The following is an 8,241-nucleotide window of genomic DNA, read 5'->3' as shown; positions in this document are numbered from 1 at the left end:
CGCCCCTGAAGAAGAGGAAGGAGGAACTGAAATTTTGCAGATGTTAAAGGAGAGCTGTATTTTGAGGCCTGACATGATGGTAATAAAGGAAAATAAAAATCTGATGTGGAAAGCGCGGCCTGAACTGGAGATTGAGAAATGGAGAGATCTTCTTATGTGGAGATCAGAAGACCTAAGGATTACAAATGTGATTAAGGTGGAAGTTAGAGCTTTGGGGACTTTTGGACTTGAAAGGAACAAGAAACAAGAATTGGAACACCCCATAGGCTCTACTCTTAAGTATGGAGGCCTAGCTGGAAGAAACATGGTTCTTGTTGGGCCGGAGCTTCTCCAAGATTTGGTGTCTTATATTAAGGACTATCAAAAAGACTGGCAGAGAGGAACTGAGAGAGAATTAAGGGCCTCGGATGTGAGATCTCCAGGCTGATAGTAGATTAAGACTGATGGATACTTGTGGGGGCTGAAGCCAGGAAAGGGGGGGGGTGGAGTTTGGGAATCCAAAGGGTTCATAACTACAATTTATTTTGTTTTTATTTTGTTTGTTATTGGTATGTAAAATGGGAAATTCGTGGAAGGGAACTATGGTCGACCTTAGGAAAAAACGTTTTAAGAATAAGAATCGATGTATAAGTTCGAGGCTTAAGTTTGGATAAGGTAAAATTGGATTTTTAAAATGAACTAAATTAAATGAAAACAAGGTTTGCAAAAATAAATCTTAAGATAAACTATTAAGTTAAGGTTGAGAAATAAGTAATAAGAATTTGCTGAGCTAATAATTAGAATTGGAACACAAGAAGGGGAGGTGTGAGGAGGTCTGAGAAATAAGTTAAAAGAAAATAAGCAATTGAAATTTTATGTGTTTTTAATTGTGTTTCAAGTTTTGAAGTAAGTGATAAGAAAATAAGGTATTGAAATTATACCTGTTTTTTGTTTTTGTTTTGTTTGTACTATTGTGTATTATTGTTCTTTCTTTTTATATATAATTTTTGAAACTTCAATAAATATCTTTTAAAAAAAGAGAAAGGGAGAGAGGGACAAAGGAAGGAAGGAAGGACAGAGAAAGGGGGGAGGGACAAAGGAAGTAAAGAAGGAAGGAAGGAAGGAAAGAGAAAGGAAGGGAAGGAAGAAGGAAGGAAGGAAAGGGAGAGCGGGACAAAGGAAGGAAGGAAAGAGAACAAAGGAAGTACAGAGAAAGGGAGAACGGGACAAAGGAAGGAAGGAAGGACAGAGAAAGGGAGGGAGGAGGGGATGAAGGGAGTAAGGACAGAGAAAGGGAGGGAGGAAGGAAGGAAAGTAAGAAAGAAAGAAAAAGGAAGAGAGGAAGGAAGGGCAGAGAAAGGGAGAGAGGGACAAAGAAAATTGTGTATTGATATTGATTTGTAATGATTTCTTGGGTCTCTGGACCATAATAAAGATTGATTGATTGATTGAAAGAAAGAAAAGAAGGAAGGAAGGAAGGAAGGAAGGAAGGAAGGAGAGAAAAAGGAAGAGAGGAACAAAGGAAGGAAGGATGGAAGGACAGAGAAAGAGAGGAAGAAAGAAGGAAGGAAGGAAAGAAAAAGGGGGAGAGGGACAAAGGAAGGAAGGTCAGGGAGGGAGGGAAGAAGGAAGGAAGGATGGACAGAGAAAAGGAGGGGGAAAGAAGGAAGGAAGGAGAGAGAAAGGCAGAGAGCGAGGGAGGACAGAGAAAGGGAGGAAGGACAGAGGAAGGGAGGGAGAGAGAAAGGGAGGGAGGGAAGAAGGAAGGAAGGAAACAAGGAAGGAAGAACAGAGAAAGGGAGGGAGGGACAAAGGAAGGAAGGAAGGACAGAGAATGGGAAGGAGGAAGGAAGGAAGGAAGGAAAGAACAAAGGAAGTACAGAGAAAGGGAGAGCAGGACAAAGGAAGGAAGGAAGGACAGAGGAAGGGAGGAAGGACAGAGAAAGGGAGGGAGGAAGGAAGGAGGGAAGAAAGAAAATGGGAGAGAGGGACAAAGGAAAGAAGCAAGCAAGCAAGGACAGAGAAAGGGAGGAAGGGAAGGAGGAAGGAAGGACAGAGAAAGGGAGGGGGAAGGAAGGATGGAAGGAAGGAAAGAAAGTTAAAGGGAGAGAGGAAGGAAGGAAGGAGAGAGAAAGGGAGAAGGGACAAAGGAAGTAAAGAAGGAAGGAAGGAAGGAAGGAAGGAAGGAAAGAGAAAGGAAGGGAAGGAAGAAGGAAGGAAGGAAAGGGAGAGCGGGACAAAGGAAGGAAGGAAAGAGAACAAAGGAAGTACAGAGAAAGGGAGAACGGGACAAAGGAAGGAAGGAAGGACAGAGAAAGGGAGGGAGGAGGGGATGAAGGGAGTAAGGACAGAGAAAGGGAGGGAGGAAGGAAGGAAAGTAAGAAAGAAAGAAAAAGGAAGAGAGGAAGGAAGGGCAGAGAAAGGGAGAGAGGGACAAAGAAAATTGTGTATTGATATTGATTTGTAATGATTTCTTGGGTCTCTGGACCATAATAAAGATTGATTGATTGATTGAAAGAAAGAAAAGAAGGAAGGAAGGAAGGAAGGAAGGAAGGAAGGAAGGAAGGAAGGAGAGAAAAAGGAAGAGAGGAACAAAGGAAGGAAGGATGGAAGGACAGAGAAAGAGAGGAAGAAAGAAGGAAGGAAGGAAAGAAAAAGGGGGAGAGGGACAAAGGAAGGAAGGTCAGGGAGGGAGGGAAGAAGGAAGGAAGGATGGACAGAGAAAAGGAGGGGGAAAGAAGGAAGGAAGGAGAGAGAAAGGCAGAGAGCGAGGGAGGACAGAGAAAGGGAGGAAGGACAGAGGAAGGGAGGGAGAGAGAAAGGGAGGGAGGGAAGAAGGAAGGAAGGAAACAAGGAAGGAAGAACAGAGAAAGGGAGGGAGGGACAAAGGAAGGAAGGAAGGACAGAGAATGGGAAGGAGGAAGGAAGGAAGGAAGGAAAGAACAAAGGAAGTACAGAGAAAGGGAGAGCAGGACAAAGGAAGGAAGGAAGGACAGAGGAAGGGAGGAAGGACAGAGAAAGGGAGGGAGGAAGGAAGGAGGGAAGAAAGAAAATGGGAGAGAGGGACAAAGGAAAGAAGCAAGCAAGCAAGGACAGAGAAAGGGAGGAAGGGAAGGAGGAAGGAAGGACAGAGAAAGGGAGGGGGAAGGAAGGATGGAAGGAAGGAAAGAAAGTTAAAGGGAGAGAGGAAGGAAGGAAGGAGAGAGAAAGGGAGAAGGGACAAAGGAAGTAAGTAAGTAAGGGAGGACAGAGAAAGGGAGGGAGGAAAGAGGGAAGGAAGGATTGAGAAAGGGAGGGAGGGAGGACAGAGAAAGGGCGGGAGGAAAGAAAGAAGGAAGGGACAAAGGAAGGAAAAAAGGGAGAGAGGGACAAAGGAAGGAAAGACGGCAGTAATGAAGGAGGACAGAGGAAGGGAGGGAGCGACAAAGGAAAGAAGAAAGGAAGGAAAGAGAAAAGAAGGAAGGAAGGTAGGATAGAGAAAGGGAGGGAGAAAAGAAGGAAGAAAGGAAGAAAGAAAAATGGAGAGACGGAGGAAGGAAGGGAGGAAAGAAGGAAGGAGGGAGGGAGGGAAGGATGGATGGAAGGAAGGACAGACAAAGGGAGGGAGGAAATAAGGAAGGACCAAAGGAAGGAAAGAAAAGGAGAGAGGGACAAAGGAAGGAAGGATGGCAGGAAGTAAGAAGGAAGGACAGAGGAAGGGAGGGAGCGACGAAGGAAAGGAAGGAAGGACAGAGAAAGGGAAGAAGGAAGGAAGCATGGAAAGAGAAAAGGAGAGTGGGATAAAGGAAGGAAGGAAGGAAGAACCGAAAATGGGAGGGAAGGACGAAGGAAAGAAAGAAGGGAGGGAGGAAAGAAGAAAGGAAGCAAGCAAAGAAGGAAGGAAGGATGGAAGGAAGGAAGATAGGACAGAGAAAAGGAGGGAGGGCTGAAGGAAAGAGGGAAGGAAGAAAGCAAAGAAGGAAGGGAAGGAAGGAAGGAAAGAGAAAGGGAAGGCAGGATGAAGGAAAGAAGGAAGCAAAGAAGGAAGGAAGGAGTGAAGGAAGGATAGAGAAAGGGAGGACGGAAGGAAGGAAGGAACAACAGAGAAAGGGAGGGAGTGATGAAGGAAGGGAGGAATGAGGAAAGAAAGGATATAGAAAGGGAGGGACTTAGGAAAGAAGGAAGGAAGAAGAGAGAAAGAGGAAGGAAAGAAGGACGGAAGGAAGGAAGAACAGAGAAGGGAGTGAGGAAAGAAGGAAGGAATCGAGGAAGGAAGGGAGGAAAGAAAGAAAGAGAAAGGGAGAGACTGACAAAGGAAGGAAGGAAGGAAGGACAGAATGGGAGGGAGGAAGGAAGGAAGGAAGGAAAGAAAGAAAGAAAGAAAGAAAGAAAGAAAGAAAGAAAGAAAGAAAGAAAGAAAGAAAGAAAGAAAGAAAGAAAGAAAGAAAGAAAGAAAAAGGTAGGGAGGAAGCAAGGAAGGAGGGAGGGAGGGAAGGATGGAAGAAAGGACAGACAAAAGGAAGGAAGGAAGGAAGGACAGAGAAAGGGAGGGACGACCGAAGGAAAAAGGGAAGGAAGGACAGAGAAAGGGAGGGAGGGAGCGAGGAAGGAAGGAAGGAAAGAGAGAGAATGGGAGAGTGGGAGAAACCAAGGAAGGAAGGACAGAGAAAGGGAGGGAGGAACGAAGGAGAGAAGGAAAGATGGAAAGAAGGAAGGAAGGAATTAAAGAAAGAAAGAAAGAAAAAGGGAGAGTCTGTGATTAAGGTGAATGTGCTGCCAAAGATGTGACCAGAAGGAGGAGGAGTATCAGGAAGATTGGATTAAATTTAATGATCACTTAGTTAAATATGTTAAGTTAACTGAAAACAGCTTGCAGATACTTAAATGGTTTAGGATTTAGTGTTAAGTTAAGTGATGAATTAATATGTTTAATTTCATAATGTGAAGATCTAAGGATGTTAATGCTTAAGTTAAATTATATAAGAACTGTGATTTGGAAAACCATTAAAAGGACATGCAATGAAATTCAACCAAGGGGAAGCGAGGAAGTCACTTCACAATGTTAATAAGTGTAATTTTTAATAAGGCTATGATTTATGTTTGTTTGTCTTATGTGTCTGTTTGTTTATAATGTTGTGAAAACCAATAAAAAAATTGGAAAAAAAGAAAGAAAAAGGGAGAGAGGGACAAAGGAAAGCAGGAGGGAAGGACAGAGAAAGGGAGGGAGGAAGGAAGGAAAAAAGGAAGGAAGGAGGGAAGGAATGAAGGACAGAGAAAGGGAGGGATGGAGGGAGGGGAGAAGGAAGGAAGAAAGGACAGAGGAAGGGAGGAGCGAAGGAAGGAAGGAAGGAAGGAAGGAAGGAAGGAAGGAAGGAAGGAAGGAAAGAAAGAGAAATGGAGAGTGGAAGGAAGGAAGGAAGGAAGGAAGGAAGGAAGGAAGGAAGGAAGGAAGGAAGCAAAAAAGGAAGGGAGGGAGGACAGAGAAAGGGAGGCAGATACAAAGGGATGAAGGAAGGAAGGAGAGAAGGACAGAGAAAGGAAGGAAGGGAGGGGAAAAGGAAGGAAGGAAGCACAGAAGGAAGGAGGGAAGGAAGGACAGAAAGGGAGGGAGGGATGGAGGGAGGGATTAAGGGATGAAGGACAGAGAAAGGGAGGGAGGAAAAAAGAAAGGAAGGAAGGAATGGGAGACTTCCGGAGGCGGCGCGAACGACAATGGCGGTCTCCTTCACTTGCTAAAGGGGAAGCTCCGCGGAAACGGGTCGTCCGCTACGGCAAAGCGGAGACCCACGTTGGAAAACCACAGGCAGAGTGAGCCTGTGGCCGTGGGACTCGGCGGGCACCAGAAGCGCCCCCCGAAACGGAGAAGGGACCCTGTAAGGGGTCTCGGAACGTGGAAGGGCAGGCGCGGTGCTGTGAGTCGATCGCTCTTTCCGTGTGAGTGAAGCCGCATAGCTGCTGTCGGTGAGCACTGACCTTTTTCCCTGGATTATCGGATTCGGAAACAGCAACCTGTGAGTAAGGTAAAGGTAAAGGTACCCCTGCCCGAACGGGCCAGTCTTGACAGACTCTGGAGTTTGTGCGCCCATCTCACTCTATAGGCCGTGGGCCAGCGCTGTCCGGAGACACTTCCGGGTCACGTGGCCAGCGTGACAAAGCTGCATCTGGCGAGCCAGCGCAGCACACGGAACGCCGTTTACCTTCCCGCTGGTAAGCGGTACCTATTTATCTACTTGCACCCAGGGGTGCTTTCGAACTGCTAGGTTGGCAGGCGCTGGGACCAAGCAGCGGGAGCGCACCCCGCCGCGGGGATTCGAACCGCCGACCTTTCGATCGGCAAGCCCTAGGCGCTGAGGCTTTTACCCACAGCGCCACCCGCGTCCCCTAACCTGTGAGTAAAAGGGACTAAAATAACTGGACTAAATTAATTTCAAAAATTCGGCCAAAGTGGGAGATGCAAACAGGAAGTCCGTCTCCCGGTTCTACTAAAAGTTTTAAAGCAACGACTTTGATCTGAAGCCTTTGAAGAGGAGTTAAAAGCCTCAATTTCGTGCATGACCTGAACTGTCGCTATAGGAACTAAGGGATTTAAACTTCTTATTCTTTTCTGTTTTGGACTTAGTTTTTCCTCTCCCTGTGGATTTACAAAAATTTACAAGGAAACCCAGGTACTTGGCTGCCAAACTACTAGAGCTGTCAGTTTGCGGACTTTGTCTTTGTTACAGTGAACTGCTACATTTGAGTGTTGTTGGGCTAGCTACTTTGAAACACTGTTTTCTGGCACCTTTCCTGAAACATTGTTTAAATAAGGACTTACTCTGCTGGTTTTAAAGAAGAGCTGAAGGTCTTTTTGAAATTTATGAGTGGTTGGACATTGTTGGACATTGTTTAAACTTTTTAAACTTTGGAATAAGTTTTGGAAAAATTTCCTTTGTTTCCCTCAAGACTCGTTTGAACTCCCCCTGGTGGACTTTGGATTTACAACTGTCTGGGACCTGTTTTTTCCCTCTTTCTTCCTTTAACTTGTTGTTTACTCTCTGGGCTTGTGCTTCCCATGGGAGTATACATAATTTGACCTTGGCACGTAGACAGGAGTGGAATGAGTGGCACTGGGAAAACAAGATCGGCCAAAGCTAAAGCTAAACAATTAACTCAATCAACATTAACTTCTCAGTTGCGCAGATCATCTGTTCCCACTGTTTTGGGAACACAGGAACTAGAAACTGAGTTGACTTTATCAGAAGGCATGGCAGCTGGAGGAAATGAATCAGTACTAGATAAAATCCTGGAGAAATTGGAAAAATTGGACAAAAAAGTGGATGTACAATCGGCCAAGATTGATCAAAACACTGCCAGCCTAAATAAATTAACTGAACAAGTTACTTTACATGCACAATCAATTGGGAAGCTTTTTGAAGCTACCACAGAGAATCGTAAAGCTACCACAGAGAATCGTAAATTGGCTGAGGAGGTTAATCAAAATTGGAAGCAGTGAAGGAAGAGGTTAAACCATTGTGTAAACAGATTGGTGAACACCAGGCCTACCTGTCTATGATTGAATTACGCAGCAGGGAAAATAACCTGAGGCTGAGATCAATTTCAGAACTTGAACAAGGGAATCTAACTGGCTATCTGACAAAAGAACTTTCTAAGTTTTGGAATTTGGAGGAAGATAAGGACTTCAAAATTGTGAGTGCCTTCAGACTTGGAAGAGTAGTAAGGAAGGACAGACCCAGAGACTGCTTGATTACTTTGAGGTCTAAGGAAGAAAGGTACAAAATACTAAGCTTACACTACGAAAAATCACTTGAAATCCAGGGTGTTGTTGTTTAGTCGTTTAGTCGTGTCCGACTCTTCGTGACCCCATGGACCAGAGCACGCCAGGCAATCCAGGGTAGGAGAGCGGAAATTTACAAAGATATCCCTAAACAACTTTTGGATCTTAGAACCACCTATACAGAACTAACAAAACTGCTGAGAAGTAACACAATTCCTTTCAGGTGGGAATTCCCCCAAGGATTATCTTTTACATTCAGAGGGAAGAAAGTGAAAATAAAAACACCCGAGGACAAAGATAAGTTCCTGAACGACTACGGAGAAGACCTTCAGAAAGGGATTATAGGGCCTGGGTCTTGTCCACCGCCACCGCCTGCACCTACACCCTTGGGATCTGAGGACCAGAAGAAAGAAACGCCACCACCTACTGAATAACAGATTTGCCCAGGATGTCTCTGCAACTTCTTAGCTGGAACATTAATGGCGGAAATTCCCCGGAAAAAAGGAGAA

General features: G+C 45.0%; 1 long non-coding RNA gene across 1 annotated transcript in view; it reads right to left on the bottom strand.

Annotated features, from left to right (window-relative positions):
• LOC308578020 overlaps positions 1 to 8,241 on the bottom strand; it is a 135,934-nt gene that overhangs the window by 27,831 nt on the left and 99,862 nt on the right. The gene's annotated exons all lie outside the window — the stretch shown is intronic.

The sequence above is a fragment of the Podarcis bocagei genome, assembly GCF_964188305.1.
Source record: "Podarcis bocagei genome assembly, chromosome: W".
Taxonomy (NCBI): Eukaryota; Metazoa; Chordata; class Lepidosauria; order Squamata; family Lacertidae; genus Podarcis; species Podarcis bocagei.
Note: the sequence above shows the minus strand (reverse complement) of the source record. Positions and strands in the feature narration are given on the sequence as shown.